We start from the raw sequence: 16801 nt of genomic DNA, 5'->3' as shown, positions 1-16801 counted from the left end.
TTCATAATAAGCAAGTTGTTATTTTCCTCCCAACTACTTTCCACCAGCTCCTTCTTTGCTCTGATCATCCGTAAACCATATTCGTTCTAGATATGTTATCAAGAGGTTCAAGTCTTGCCCATATCCGGCCACAAGCGCTGCAGTTGTTTCCGCTGCAGTTTTATGCCTCTTCCGACATTCATTTCCTTCATTGCTTCTTTAACGTTTAAGATTGAGTAAGCTATGATTGTTGCAAGTGACTAAAAAGTATAGATAGCGCCTTTTATGTTGTTGTCGGATACAGCGTAATTTGCTGACCGACATTTGAATACATGTTCAGTTTGAGACTCATTGTATTGGATTGGCAATCTTTATTGGTTGTTTAGTAGCTCGTAAACAGATCAGTACAAACGACATGATATTATCAGGAACGCTCAACCAGTAGTTAAAGCGTTCCTGAGTGTAAGAATATTTCGAATGAACAAAACTAGTTATTACATTAACCGGAGTGGCAGACAGTTCAGAACTAAAACTAAAAGCGCGGAGCATACAAAACACATAAAATTCACATACCATGGTATAAACAACACATGGAAATCATGGGAAACACAGCGCCCCTGGTGACTGATGAGAAAACTCTTTGACATCTGCGATGATTTTATACCGCGCACGCGTTACACTACCACACTGGATACTCATTAACATCACTGATTGGCGCTAATTTTGATTGACGGTCGCGACCCACGCAGTAGACCCTACATCAGCGTCAAACTCAAACAGAAAAGAAGTAGGGTGCAGAGAGTCCCATTCAGGCCCTTTGCTTTCATCCCCTTGACTTACGTCACAAAAACTTAACTTTTCTTTACTTTACATGTGTCAAGGGCCTTATCGACCATAAGCCTGCTCTATGACCTTCTTCCACTTCTGCCTGTTCAATGCGCTGTTTGTCCAGTTGCTGTTGCTGTTCATCTTAGTTGTGTCCTCCCGAATGTTATCCCGCCATCTGATTCTGGGTCTCCCTCTTCCTCAGGTTCCATCTATTGTTCTGCTGAATGCCATTCTAGGTAGTCTATTCTCTATCATTCTTGCTATATGGCGTGCCCAATTCACCCTTCTCCTCTTGAGCGCTTCGACAATGTTACGATGTTCGTACAGATCTCTTAATTCTTCATTTCTTTTTATTCTCCATTCCATGTTATTTTCTTCGTACACAGGTCCAAAAATTTGCCTTAGCACTTTTCTTTCGAATATTAACAGTTTTCCTTCATCTTTCTTTCTAAATATTAATGTTTCACACCCATATAACATCACAGGTATAATGGTCGATTGATTTAAGCGGATTTTGAAGTTACTGCTAAGTGATCTTTTTCTTAGAATTTTGATGAAACTAAAAAGTGTCTTGTTTGCTGTTGATAAACGGGCATCTGTTTCTATATCTGTTCTTCTGTTATTACTAAAAGACTTCCTAGATACTTTAAGTGGTCAACAGTCTTGAAATTGAATCCATCTACAGACAGAGGTGCATCTTTTCTGGTATTCTTACTTGTGGGCAGGTATTCTGTCTTTTCTTCATCAACATGTAATCCTGTTTTCTCAGCAATTTTGTAGTAATTTTGCATCATTCTGATTAATTCTCTTTTGGAACTACTTATTAGTGCTACATCATCTGCATAGGCAAGTTTTGTAATATTCACATCCTGTAGCTGGATCCCTTGTGGACTGGTTTTAGAAAATTCTCTATCAATCTTCTCCAGGACAGGGTAAAATAAAATGGGTGAAATGGCATCCCCTTGTCTCAGTCCAGTGTACACCTTGAAACACGTATGTGTTCAGTGTATTCATTAACAGCGATGGCGAGGCATGACAGAATCTCTGACCAGAGAGTTATTTATCGTTGCTAGTCTGCGCTTGACCGCGCGAGTGTGCAGTTGCACTCTGTCTGCAGTAGTAGTCAGTCGGCAGTTGCGAATAGGAGTTGCGTGTAGGGAGTCGCGAGGAACAGTTGCGAGTTGGACTCAGTTCAGTTGCGTGTAGCGAGTCGGCAGGAACAGTAGTTGTGTATGAGGAGTCGGCGGGCGTCGACATGGGTCTCTGGTCATGGTTCTGGACGAGGTATATTGTTATCGAAGGTAATGAAGCAACATTGCGCTCAGCCAATAACATTTGTTAATTGTAATTAACTTGTTTAAGAATTGCCCCAATCATAATTTTCTTTTAAAGTAACTGTTTTAAACAAAAAGGATTCATTTCAAGTTAATTAATATTTCCCATGCATTCCCTCCAAGAATCAGAATTAAACAGGGGCCAGCATTGCACGGAGCTGTGCCGAAAAACAAGAGTAGATGTACATGCAGTAAAAATAAGAGCAGATATTGATGCAGTTTTACTGAGGTAAGAATTTTGGTTTCTCTATTCAGGTTTAATTATTGCACAGGGCCGAAGGTCAGCGCAGCTGCCCTTATAAAATTTATCAGGTTCATCTTAACGTTAATTTTGTGGAGACTTAATATTTTTGCACATTTTTATTATTCACTTTTGTGGGAAGACAACATTTGGCTCAATTTCGTTATCATTGTCTTCATATTCTTGCTGGGAGGTTACAATTTCACTAACATTGTCATTAATTTTCACTGGGAGGTTACACTTGGCGACATCCCGACCAGGATCGTATTTCTTTGAGAATCTTCTGAAAAGTAGCCAGATATCTGTTCTTATTTACTTAATATAATTAGCATTTGGCGCAACGCTTTTACTAATTTTGTGACTTTCTTCTACAGGTCATCGGCACTTCGTTGCTCTTTGTTGTATTTGTATTTGTTGGATTTTGCATTGTCTTTGTCTCATTTGTGAATAATAGTGACTAGTGTAAAAATGCCGCGGAAGACTGTTAATGTGCATCGCGAGGTATAATGAGTGGAATAACCGACCTAAATAGCTTGACCGATAGCACTTGCGACATACAGTATAATGATGACAATCTTTCAATTATGGACAATCGGTGTGTACCGACCACCAATGTTGATTTTGATCTTAGTGATGACCAGACGAATTCAATTGTGTCCTCTGTTAATTTGACGACAATTGATGACGCGGGGCATTCTGTTGTAATGAGCGCTGCCCAGCTCAACACAACCGGTTTGCAAAATTCACCTAACGAACAGGCGAATTTTTCTAATGAAAATGAACAGGATACTCAAAGTAGGACAGATTTATTTAATTCCGAAATAGTGACTGACAGTGTACATCCGACTGGCAAACATTTTTGTAAATTACAGAATGACCAAATTGTCACACAAAACGCGACAATTGCAGATACACCATCTAACAGTACAGAGAATAGAGTAGGTAATGTTACCTTGGAACAAATTATGGCAATATTGCTACAACATGGTGAAAACCAAGACAATCTTAATGAAAATTTCAAACAACTTAATGAAGATAACAAACAATTTAAGGAAAATTTCAAACAACTAGATAACAATTCCAAACAACTTAAAGAAGATCTCAAACAACAACTTAATGAAAATAACGAAAATCTCAAACAACAACTTAATGAAAAATTAGACAACAATTCCAGACAGCTTAGTGAACAGATCAAACAGCTTAATGAAAAACATGACAGCCTTAATGAAAAATTAGACAACAATTCCAGACAGCTTAGCGAGCAGATTAGATCCGTTGCCGCGCAGTGTCATGATACTAAAGAACAATTACGCGAGGAAATTGAGGCTTGTGCTAGGAAAACTAGCGAAGAAATTAGATCTGTTGCTCAAGAATTAAGGGATATGCAAACAGCTACAACAGAAACACTTAGAGAGGAAATTAGTACAGTCGGTAAACAATGCTCTGAAAAAGCTACACAATTATGTGACGAGTTTAAAGCAATGACAGCAGAACTTTCGCGCGCAATGGATGCAAAGATTGACGCGAAATTTGAGCAACAGAACAGTCAAATTGATGAGCGTTTTAATCTTCACCTACAAAACAGTGATACGCGTTTCCGCAAATTTATTCAGGATCAAAATAAAGTAAAACGTCAAGTCATGGAAACAATCACTGCACAAAGACAAGAAGATAAACGTAAATTGTTTGCGAAAGCTAAAACATACGTAGACAACAATATTGCTTCAGTGTCCGATGAAATTAATACCATCAAACAGTCGAACACAGAATTACGTGACGAAATTTCCGATCTTAAATCGAAAACAGACACATGCACAACAGACTTTCAGACAGTGACAGACAGACTCGAACAATTAGAACTAACACATGATTCTGATGTCATTAAAGCAGACGTTAAAAAATGGAACGAAACCACATGTAAGATACAAAAGCAAATTAATGCTTCTGACACTAAAAACGCTGATCAGGTAAAAATACTGACTGAAAAATATGATGAATTGGCCAGTCGTATTGACGTTATTGAAAGTAATAATGACAGCAAATCAGACGATACTGCACCGATTTTGTTAAACCAAACACCTGAATTCCAAAATTTACAGCAGACAATCAATGAGATCGATTCGTCTAATAACACATTGCGTAGAAAATTGTCAAGTTTACAGCAAGAAGTAACAGAGATGAAAAATATTTCAGTTAATAACACATCACAGCAGACGCCACTTTGCGAACATTTGTCAGACTGATGCAGCACGTATAATTTGGGTAATCTACAGAGAGGACGCGACTTAGATTCCGAACAGACACAGACAAATAGATTCTCTTACAATCGTGAACCTGTTCCATCATACAGAGACGATAACTTTGATTACAAACATTTTCTGTCAGTGAGAAAATTTAAAGTGTTTAAAAATGACAGAACACAGATTCACCCACTGGATTGGATACAACAATTTAGCTTTGCTTTTCCACCGACTTGGCCTGTAACACACAAACTTGAATTTATTTGCAGTTTTATGGAAGGCGAACCGGCAACTCGTATGAGACCGATCGCGAGGCAATGCTATTCGTTAGAAGAGTTTCAGAATGCTTTCTTGTCAGCGTATTGGTCGAAGACGACACAGCACGGAATTAAAGATCAACTAATTAGTTTACCGAATTATGAGAACTCAAATTTTCCCAGTGTCACGCAATTTTTTGAACATATGGTCCAACAAAACCAGTACTTAAGTGAACCATATAGTGAATCTGCACTCATTCAATTATGTATTTCCAAATTGCCACAATCATTAAGAGTGTCACTTCTAACGGGTCAGCAAAAGGAAAATATTTCGGCATTCAGGGATCTGTTGCAGCTTTTAGAAGTGCAGCAATCAGATTATTCCTTCGTAAACAAAATTTCTTCATATAACAACCAAGGCCAACAAACTTACAGCAATTATGATCAGGCACGTAATTTCAATAGCAAAGGTAACAGACGCTTTAGGAACGACAACCACCAGAACTTTAATAGCAGACAAAATTTTAATTATCAATATCGTCAAAATTACCAGCGACAGGAACCATATTTTAGTAACAATAGAGGTTTTTCACAACAACAGCAACAAAACCAGCCGGTTAGCATACCTAACCAACAAGCTTTAATGTTTCGCCGCGTGCACGTATAGTCCCAGGTACAACAAATAGTAACGCACGGCAGCAAGGAAATAACTATGTGCAGAAAACACAATACTTCAATTCCTATCGCAATGCACCGTACACGAATGACTGTCAGGACAGACGTAAAAATAATGAGCACAATTTTCAGCGTACATCTAATAACAGTCGGTCTTACCAACAGCAAAATTATCCACAAGAACATATTCTCATGAATGAACCCGACAGTAGGTATCATCCAGAGCGTAATACGTCTGGAAGAAATAACAGAACAGTTCAAATAGTCGAAATGCCACAACATCCTCCAGAAAATAATAACATGTCAGATAGAATCTGACTAGATACTGTACACGTCGCATCTTCCAGTAACACAAGCACTACCTTTGATACGCAGAATGATGTTACGAAAATGTTATTACTTTCGACGACATCCGAGACACTCTTTTACAGGAAAGACCAGTTGTTCAAAAAACTATTTCACACCCTGTCATCGAAATTAAAATTGGTTCATCGAAATTCTCAGCAGTAATCGATGATTATGATTATTAGTGTTTTAGGGCGCACAACAGCGAGGTTATCAGCGCCCGAGCAGTAATCGATTCCGGATCACCTATGTCAGTAATAAATGAAGAAACTTTCAACGAGTGTAATAAAGAGAATACCTATCCTACATTACCATTAGGCAAAACGGAAGTGAAAGGAGCAGTATCGAGTAAAGGAGTAGACGTTAAATTACAGACACATTTATCATTTTGCATTGCAGGTCACACATTTCACTCAAATTTTTGGATTGTTCCTTTTTTGACAACAGACGTTATTTTAGGTACTAATTTTCTGGTACAACACAACGCAGTTATTGATTTTCAAAATTCCTGTTTAATGTTGAAGGATGAAAATGTACAATTGGCTTTAGAATTTCAGCACTCTTTATCTGCGGAAGAACAAACAATTAATTGTACAGAGGTCATTTCCGTATCACGTGGCATAGACTGTAATTCCACATTGTTCACGGATACGTACGTACATAACTATAACACTCCAGATGAAGCTGACTACGACGTAATGCAGATGATTTGTGATAAAGTTAAACAAAGCAGTGCAAATACAGACGACGAACGCACGCAACTACACAAAATTCTTTTACAGCAAGCTCCAGTTTTCGACAACAATCCTGGTACTATGTCCGGTTTTATGTATGAATTTCAAGTCTAACAGCATGATACATTTAAAGCCAAACATTATCCTATTCCGTATATCCATAGAGAACAAGTTAAAAAATAATTGCAAGATATGCTCGACCAAGGAATTATTGAACCGGCAGTTAGTCCGTACATAAACCCGCTACATATTGTCAAGAAAAAAGATGGCTCACTTCGCCTCGTGCTTGATTCACGTCACATCAATGACATAATCATTAATGAAACAGATCGACCACAGACATTAGAGGAACTTCTACAGAAATTTCACGGTACTGCTATTTATTCTACATTAGATTTGAAATCGGGATTTTGACAAATTCAGCTCCATCCGAACTGCAGAAAATACACAGCATTTCTCTGTTTTGGGGACTGTTATCAATTTTGCAAATTACCATTCGGTTTAACCCTTTAATGCATACTGTAGCTGATAAGCTACAGACCTCATTTCTTCGATTTATTCCATATGAAGAAACATTTTCGATCAAATTCGTTATGTAGCTAAGTGTATAAACTCCGCTGCAGTTTCTAGTAGTTCTTCATAGCGATCATAGATGGCAGGACGAGCTGAAGCAGTTCGACAGTGAGCTGTGTGGACATCTGCCAAGTGTGTGTTTTGGCGGAAAGTTGAGGTGTGTTTTTGGTGTTTGTGCACTGATTTCTGGGTTTGAAAACTACTTTTTCATTTTGAAAACGTAAGTAGATATGGTGTAAACAGTTAATTCGAGTGTCTTTGCGATAGATTTGAAATGAGGCCTGTTTTTGTGTATGTAGCTTATCAGCTACATTTTTCATTTACTGCATTTCAGGCGCTGACGTAAAAATGTCTCGAAAGAGTCAAGAAGAAATGCTTATGAAATGGTTAGAGATTCCACTAAGCAGTGATGACGATCTTGAGTGTTTCTCTGACGATTCCATTCAAGATGAGACATATGTTGCTCCAGAATCTGTTGATTGTGATAGTGACAGTAGTGACGAAGAAAGTCAAGTACCAGTAATTAGGACTGAAGATGTTTCTGGAACAAGACAATCTGATGTTATAATGAAGGAATCGACGTCACAGTTGTCTGATAATGCTCTGAAACTGCCATGCAGCAGCAAAAATGTTACCAAAAACAGCAGGAGTGTGGTTTGGAAAGATAAACAGTTGATTATTCCCGAACTGCAGTCAAAATTTCATGGCAATACTTCGTTACCAGAAGAAGTAATAAACTTAAATACTCCATACCAATTCTTCAAACATATATTTCCATCTAAATTGTTTGATCTAATTGTCGAAGAGTCTCATAGATACAGTGTGCAGTGTAATCCTGATAGACCAATAGATTTATCCTGTGATGACATAAAAAAATTTATAGGCATCTGTCTCGTAATGTCAATAGTTCATGTACCTAATACGAGGGATTACTGGGGAGAAGTTACTGGTACTCATCTGATCAAGACAACAATGACAGTGAATCAGTATGAGCAAATACGTAAGTTTCTTCACTTCAATGACAACAGTGCAATGATACCCAGGGGTGAAAAAGGTCATGATAGACTCTTCAAGATAAGACCCATAATAGAATTGATGAGATCTCGGTTTCAAACAATACCTGTTGAGGAGTGTATTTCTGTTGATGAACAGATATGTTCAACAAAGGCTAGAAGTTATTTGAAACAATACATGCCAAACAAGCCTCATAAATATGGATACAAATTATTTGTTATTAGTGGCATATCTGGTTATGCCCACGATTTTGAGATTTTCACTGGAGATGAAAATGAACCAGAAAAAAGAGTGACTGGGGAGGAAGACTTGGGAGCAAGTGCAAATGTTGTAGTTCGACTCAGTAGGATACTACCAAGAAATATGAACCACAAACTGTACTGTGACAATTATTACACAAGTCTGCCACTGCTTGTATGGTTACATAAACAAGGAATTTACTCACTTGGGACAGCCAGAAGAAACAGAGTGCCAGACTGCAAGCTCCCTTCAGAAGCTGAGCTGAAGAAAATGGCACGAGGTGCATCAGTAGAGCGCGTCGCAACAGTGGATGGTGTCGACATATCAAATGTAGTGTGGAAAGATAACAAGAGTGTGATGTTGCTTTCTACACTTGCTGGACAGCAGCCTATTCATGAAGCAGGGAGGTATGACAAAAAAACAAAGTCAAGAATAACAATACCTTGTCCACAAATAATTAAGCTCTACAATAAACATATGGGAGGTGTTGACCTTCTTGACAGCATAATGGGTCGACATAAAATTCTTGTGAAAAGTCGAAAATGGTATATAAGATTGTTTTACCATCTCCTGGACATGGGAGTAGTCAATTCCTGGCTGTTGTATAGGAGAGTAGCAGAAACCAAAGGGATTAGGAGAACTATGAAACTCTCCGAATTTCGAATGGAAATTGCTCACTGTTTGTGTCGCTCAGGTCAAACTTCAGCAAAACGTGGAAGGCCAAGTAATGAACTCGAAAACCAAATACAAGCTAAGAAGACAAAGGGGCCCACAGCACATGTACCTTCACAAGATGTAAGGCTGGATCAAGTAGGTCACCTGCCTTCGTACTTGCAAGTGAGACAGAGGTGCAAAATGCCAGGATGCAAGGGATTTTCCTGGGTTCAGTGTAATAAATGTGCAGTTGCATTGTGTTTGCACAAACAAAAGAACTGTTTTCAAACTTTTCATGTAAAGTGATTATCACATGCTTGGGTACAAACCTGTTGGAACTAGATACCTTATTGTTCATATATAAAAGTGTATAAAATATACAATAAATGCTAAATATTTACAACATTAATGTCCTATTTGTTATTTTAGGATTTTTCCCTTCCTATACAAAGTATTTAATCATAATCAACAATTAAATTACGAGAGATTTGGTCAAAATTGAGGGAGCAAAATAAGCACATTTATTGTGGCTCGTAAGGTGTTAACTCAAAATGTAGCTGATCAGCTACAAAGCGATTTTCAACAATAGTGCTTTGTTAATTTAATTTAAAAAATTTTCCAATATTTTTTTCGAAATGTAGGCACTATAAACTAAACATGGTAATTTTTACAGCTTGAAATAAAAAATCATGCATTTAAGGGTTAACTATTTCTTCTGCAGCTTTTATTCGCGGTTTGAACACAATACTTTCGACAGAACTTAAAGACAGAATCACGACGTACATAGATGACATTCTTATTGCAGAAGCTAACTGGATTGAACACAATCTGATTCTTGAACAACTGTCGCAAACTTTTCGTGCACAAGGACTCACAGTTAATCTCAGTAAATCGCATTTTGGTAAAACTTCTATAAAATTTCTTGGACACGTAATTTCAGCAGAAGGCATTGCGCCTGACCCAGAAAAACTTCAAGCTTTACGTGACATTACTGTTCCTACGACGAAAAAACAATTACGCAGCTTTTTGGGATTAATTAACTTCTGTCGTAAATTTATTCATCACTCTGCTTTAGACACACCTAGATTATGCCAATTGACAGGTAAAAACACTATTTGGTCCTGGGATAAGCAAGCACATTCTGAATTTATAAACCTGAAACATGCCTTGTTGAATGCACCACTTTTATCGCACCCAGATCTTACCAGAAATTTTTCCATTGCCACCGACAGTTCTAACACCGCTTTAGGCGTACACATTTTTCAGGAAATTGAAGAAGATGGTTCTACAATAATTAAAAACGTCGCGTTTGCAAGTCGCATTCTGTCACCTGCTGAACTAAATTATTCCGTTACCGAGCTGGAAACACTATGTGTTGTATGGGCATTTACGAGATTTAGGCACTTTCTTTATGGCAGACATACCACAGTTTACACAGACCACAGAGCGATACAATTTTTACTTTCGGCTAAATTTACTCACGACAGATTAAGTAGATGGAAGCTTTATTTACAAGAATTTAATTTTACAATTGTTCACACTCCCGGCACACAAAATGTTATAGCAGACGCACTATACCGTTCTCTCAGCAACAATCAGCAAGACATCGCAACCAACTTCTGCAAAGTAAATTTCAGCGTCATGTACATTCAACAAGTTGCATTTGAAAATTTCATTTCGTCGTCATTACACAAGAGCAGAATAAAGACAACGTGTGGAAAGAGATTAAACACCTCTGGAAAGATAGGAATAATGTTACGATTAGAAACCATTACACTGTACGCAATGACATTCTATTTCGCCGCTCTCATCCTGACAGCAACAATTGGTTATTATGCATTCCTGACGACCTTGTTAACAAATTAATCTTGTATACTCATTTAAGTTATGCACATTATGGAGCTAGAAAATGTTTTCTTATACTGAGACAGAACTGTTATTTTGCCAACATGGAGAAACGTATACGACGAGTTTTAGCGTCATGTAAAATCTGCCAGAAAGCTAAGTCAGACACAGCTTCACACATTCCTCCATTATATCCCATTGTACCTGTTAAATTGAGACATATGGCCGCTGTAGACATTTTTGGTCCGATTCCCAGAACTAATAGAGGTTTTTGTTACATCTTTGTCACTGTTGAACTTACTTCAAAATTTGTTACCTTCACTCCGTTACGCAAAGCTACTGCTAAAACTGTTTCGAAAGAATTTGTAAAGCATTTTCTATTTCATGTAGGGCATGTGTTGTTGAAAGTAATTTCCGACAATGGATCACAGTTTCGTTCTGCTATATGGACACGTATGTTACGAGCTAGAAACATTTCTCCGATCTATATATCTAGGTACCATGCTTCTTCGAACCCTTGTGAAGGATTAATGAAAGAAATTGGTAAACTGTGTAGAATATACTGCCATAAAAGACATATTGATTGGGACACACACATACTCTCATTCCAGGATGTAATTAATGAATCCACTATGCTATCTCCGTCTGTTATACTGAAAAATGCTGAACCACCTAACAAAATTAAAGAATTAGTAACATTTCCTACATCTCGTCGACTACGACACCATGAAATAATTGACATTGCGCTGAACAACATCAAATGTGCCGCAGAGCGCCGGAGAAGACAACAAAACCAGGTTTGTACACGCCGTGACTTCCACATTGGAGAGAAGATATTAGTATGTACACACCATTTATCTAATAAAGGAAAAGGTAGGTGCAGTAAATTTGAACTTCTATACGCAGGACCATATCGGATTCGCAGCATTCCTCACCCCAATGTTGTACACGTCGAAACTTTGAGAACCAGAAAATCGAAAGGAAACCACCACTGGTCAAACATCAAACCTTTTATTGAATGAAGATACATTATGATTTAACATGCTGTAATGCCATTTGCTAATTTTATGATCACTTATGCAATTATATTCACATGATTACTTACTGATGACTGTCGTATTTTTTCTTGGCAAGTGCCCAGCAAGGTAAGGTTAGCAGATCGCTTTTCTTGTCGTTACACATCAGACCGTGCATATTTTTCTAGATGAATTTACACATTTTATGACCATTTATGCAATTATATTTATGTGATTACTTACTGATGATTATCGTATTTTTTCTTGGCAAGTGCCCGGCAAGGTAAGGTTAGCAGGTCGCTTTTCTTGTCGTTACACATCAGACCGTGCATATTTTTCCAGATGAATTTACACATTTTATGACCATTTATGCAATTATATTTATGTGATTACTTACTGATGACTGTCATATTTTTTCTTGGCAAGTGCCCGGCAAGGTAAGGTTAGCAGGTCGCTTTTCTTGTCGTTACATATCAGACTGTGCACATTTTTCCAGATAAACTTACGTATCTTATAAATAATTAAGCAATTTTATCTAGTGACATATTAATTTCATTAAATTCTCTCTTCATTAAAGTCTTTAATTCTCGCCTCTATTAACTACACAACATACAAGCTGAACTCAAAGAAGGTCACATTTCTTGTTATCATTTTTTTTTACGTATGTAAGATTGTTTTCATATTTTGTTTGTATGCACTGTGAAATAGTTTAGATATAACACACACCAATTGACTTTGACATTTTTGCCCTATGATATCTCAACATCGTGACTGTTTTACATTTTTTGCTGCTGCATTGTGATATTCTGTGTACATTTTTGCATTTGAACACTGTCTATTTTTTGACATAATACGTTTTCTGTCATGTTATGATGTATGCTTAATTATATCAGTATAAACCAGTTTTTATCTAATGGGTATATGAATTAAATGCAAGACATTAATCTTTGGTCATCATTTTCAGAAAGAAATAACGTGAAAAGGAAATAAATTAAACAGAAATGGGAATTTCACCTACGGAATAAACGAAAGAAGATGAAAAAACCTTATGAGGAAGAGTAAATGGATCAGAATTAACAAGCATTAACAAGAATATACTATACACATCGTAGAATAGCAGTCTTAACTAATTTTTTCTTTCAGAATACGAAGCGATTGATGCAGGCTGTCAGACAGAACTTCACATCTTAGTTTTAGTGATGAAATATGATAGAAATAAGGAATAGTTGTATAATGAATAATGAAATTATTTTTTTGCAGATGATAATGAATGCTGATGAATAATGATGAAGAATATGCTACTATGGATAACGAAGTTTTTCTTTACAGGTGATGATAATAATGGAGTTACGATAATATGGATAATGAAGTGATGGATAATGAAGTTTTTTCTTTACAGATGAGGATAATGTTGAAGTTATGTATTTATGCTATGTAGTTATTTAAGTATTTGTTGCAGTTCGTTTTGACAGTATCTGTTGTATTGCATAGTATGATGACTGAAGGTTTTGGAAAGGACAGCTAGGGAAGATTTTTATACACATTTCACTACCTGTTAATTCGAAGTTCACTACTTTTCAGCATAAAATGCGTTTTTTTTCTTTCAGTTTAATAATCAATTTTGTATTTTTTGCAGGAGAAATTATTCATGAAATTAATGTGCTATAAGCAGTTGGTCATTAAACCTGCGTCACTTATGAATGTGATTACATATACTCTATTTGTTTCATAATCTTGCTACAGCTGACTCATGACGAATGACGTTACACATTTTCATTTACAGCAACAACCCAAAAGCAATTTTTTTCTTTCCCCTGTAATTACCCAACGCAATGCATTGCTAACAAAAAATGTATTACCAGTCCCAAATAATGATACCAGTTTAAGAAAGTTCTGAGTAATACTGCTCAGCTCTGAATAGTATGTCACTTGAATAATGAATAATAATGCTTTGTAACTGGGAAATGAATGCTACTGATTACTGTAATGAGATGTGCAATGATTAATTATGAACATTATTCTGTAATACTATGTTATTGACTACCTCCTGTTTTAAGTTATGACTTCTGATGATTTGTAATTAGGAAATGAGTAACAATGTTCTCTGTAAACCACCACATGAATCTTATGACTTCTGATGATTTGTAATTAGAAAATTAGTGCCTATGTTCTCTGCAAATCATTATATAAATATTATTATGTAATGACTTCTGATGATTTGTAATTAGGAAATGAGTGCCTATGTTCTCTTTAAATCATTATTATTATGTAATGACTTCTGATGACCACATTAATACTTCTGATGATTTGTAACTAGGAAATGAGTGCCAGTGTTCTCTGTAAAGCACCACATGAATATAATGACTTCTGATGATTTGTAATTAGGAAATGAGTACCAATGTTCTCTGTAAAGCACCACATGAATATAATGACTTCTGATGACTTGTAATTAGGAAATGAGTGCCTATGTTCTCTGTAAAACACCATATGAATATTATGACTTCTGATGATTTATAATTAGGCAATAAGTGCCAATGTTCTCTGTAAGACGCTAATTTATGAACATTATTCTGTAATACTACATACATGGTACAGAAATGTTCAATAACTGGGCAATGAATGCCGCAAACTACTAATGTAATTCTCAGTGAAGACTAGTATGTGACCTTCACCTTCTGGCCTAACTACCCTGAATTACTGCAATATCCGTTTATCCTGTATATCCTCTTGATCATGGAGCACTATTTTTGGTTTTTGCACTAATTCTACGTTGGTGTACCTTACAAGAACGTGGTGTTAACACGACATACTGTCCACCACCTTGAGCGATGGAGATGTTATTATGGTCCCACTGTTTGGTGTACCTAATGTACTGCTAAAATGATAACATGGAATATTACTACGACATTGCAGTGTCTTGGCTACGCTGATAAATACTTCTGGGAAAAGAACTTCAGATTGTTCCACTTGGTGTTGTGCTACAGTAGAAAGATATGGACTTTCAGTGCAGCTGCGTGCAACCTAAAGTGCTACAACCATGATGCAATCCTTCCCTTTCCTATCCTAATTCTTGTAACATAGTGAAAATCATTTTTTTCTAATATGATTTATATTCATGACCAATACATTTTTTTTGATTTGCTGATATATTCTGAATTATAGTGCGTGTGCACTTTTGTCATTTTTCTAACATGATTTCTACTCATTGTATGTACACTTTTTTTTCATTTGCTGATATGTTCTGAACTACAGTACATGTGCACTTATGTCATTTTTCAATGAGATTTGTACTCATTATATCTATTTGTTGTGAAGACTTTGAAGAATTTTTCAGTGCATGTGCACTTATGTCATTTGTTAATATGTTTTGTGCTGAACGTCAGTAAGTGTGCACTCCTGTCATTTATCAATATGATTTGTATATACATTTTTTGTGATTTGCTGATATGTTCTGTACTCATTGTATATATATTTTTGTTATTGCCTAATACGTTTTGTAATCGGTGCATGTGCACTATATTTACTTCATGATCTACATCTGTTTGTAATGTTACTCAGTTAAGAAAAAAATTGTTGCTCATGGCAAGTCCAAATGACTCACCATCACTGCCAAATTTTTGCCCCCCCCCCCCCCCCCCAGTGGAGGGTTATGAAACACGTATGTGTTCAGTGTATTCATTAACAGCGATGGCGAGGCATGACAGAATCTCTGACCAGAGAGTTATTTATCGTTGCTAGTCTGCGCTTGACCGCGCGAGTGTGCAGTTGCACTCTGTCTGCAGTAGTAGTCAGTCGGCAGTTGCGAATAGGAGTTGCGTGTAGGGAGTCGCGAGGAACAGTTGCGAGTTGGACCCAGTTCAGTTGCGTGTAGCGAGTCAGCAGGAACAGTAGTTGTGTATGAGGAGTCGGCGGGCGTCGACATGGGTCTCTGGTCACGGTTCTGGACGAGGTATATTGTTATCGAAGGTAATGAAGCAGCATTGCGCTCAGCCAATAACATATGTTAATTGTAATTAATTTGTTTAAGAATTGCCCCAATCATAATTTTCTTTTAAAGTAACTGTTTTAAACAAAAAGGATTCATTTCAAGTTAATTAATATTTCCCATGCATTCCCTCCAAGAATCAGAATTAAACATGGGCCAGCATTGCACGGAGCTGTGGCGAAAACTAAGAGCAGATATAGATGCAGCAAAAATAAGAGCAGATATTGATGCAGTTTTACTGAGGTAAGAATTTTGGTTTCTCTATTCAGGTTTAATTATTGCACAGGGCCGAAGGTCAGCGCAGCTGCCCTTGTAAAATTTATCAGGTTCATCTTAACGTTAATTTTGTGAGGACTTAATATTTTTGCACATTTTTATTATTCACTTTTGTGGGAAGACAACATTTGGCTCAATTTCATTATCATTGTCTTCATATTCTTGCTGGGAGGTTACAATTTCACTAACATTGTCATTAATTTTCACGGGGAGGTTCCAACCTTAAAATCTACAGTTTCTCCTACCGGTGTCTTTATGCGACATAAAATTTCATCTCTACACATTTTAACTAATCTGATTAATTTTGTTTGTATTTTAAATTCCTTCATTATATTTAGGAGTGTATGTCGGTGTATGTTATCATAGGCCTTTTTAAAATCTACGAATAATATGTGGACATCTACATTGAATTCCTACGCCTTCTCAGTTACTTGCCTTAGGGTGAATAAGTGATCTAATGTGGATCTGTTTCTGCGGAAACCGCATTGGTAGTCCCCAATCAGTTATTCTGTTATTGGTATCAGCCTGTTTAATAGGCAGCTCGATAAGATTTTGTAGGTGACAT

This window comes from Schistocerca nitens, chromosome 7 (genome assembly GCF_023898315.1).
Source record: "Schistocerca nitens isolate TAMUIC-IGC-003100 chromosome 7, iqSchNite1.1, whole genome shotgun sequence".
Lineage (NCBI taxonomy): Eukaryota > Metazoa > Arthropoda > Insecta > Orthoptera > Acrididae > Schistocerca > Schistocerca nitens.
The sequence above is the reverse complement of the archived record's forward strand: the minus strand, read 5'-3'. Positions refer to the sequence as shown.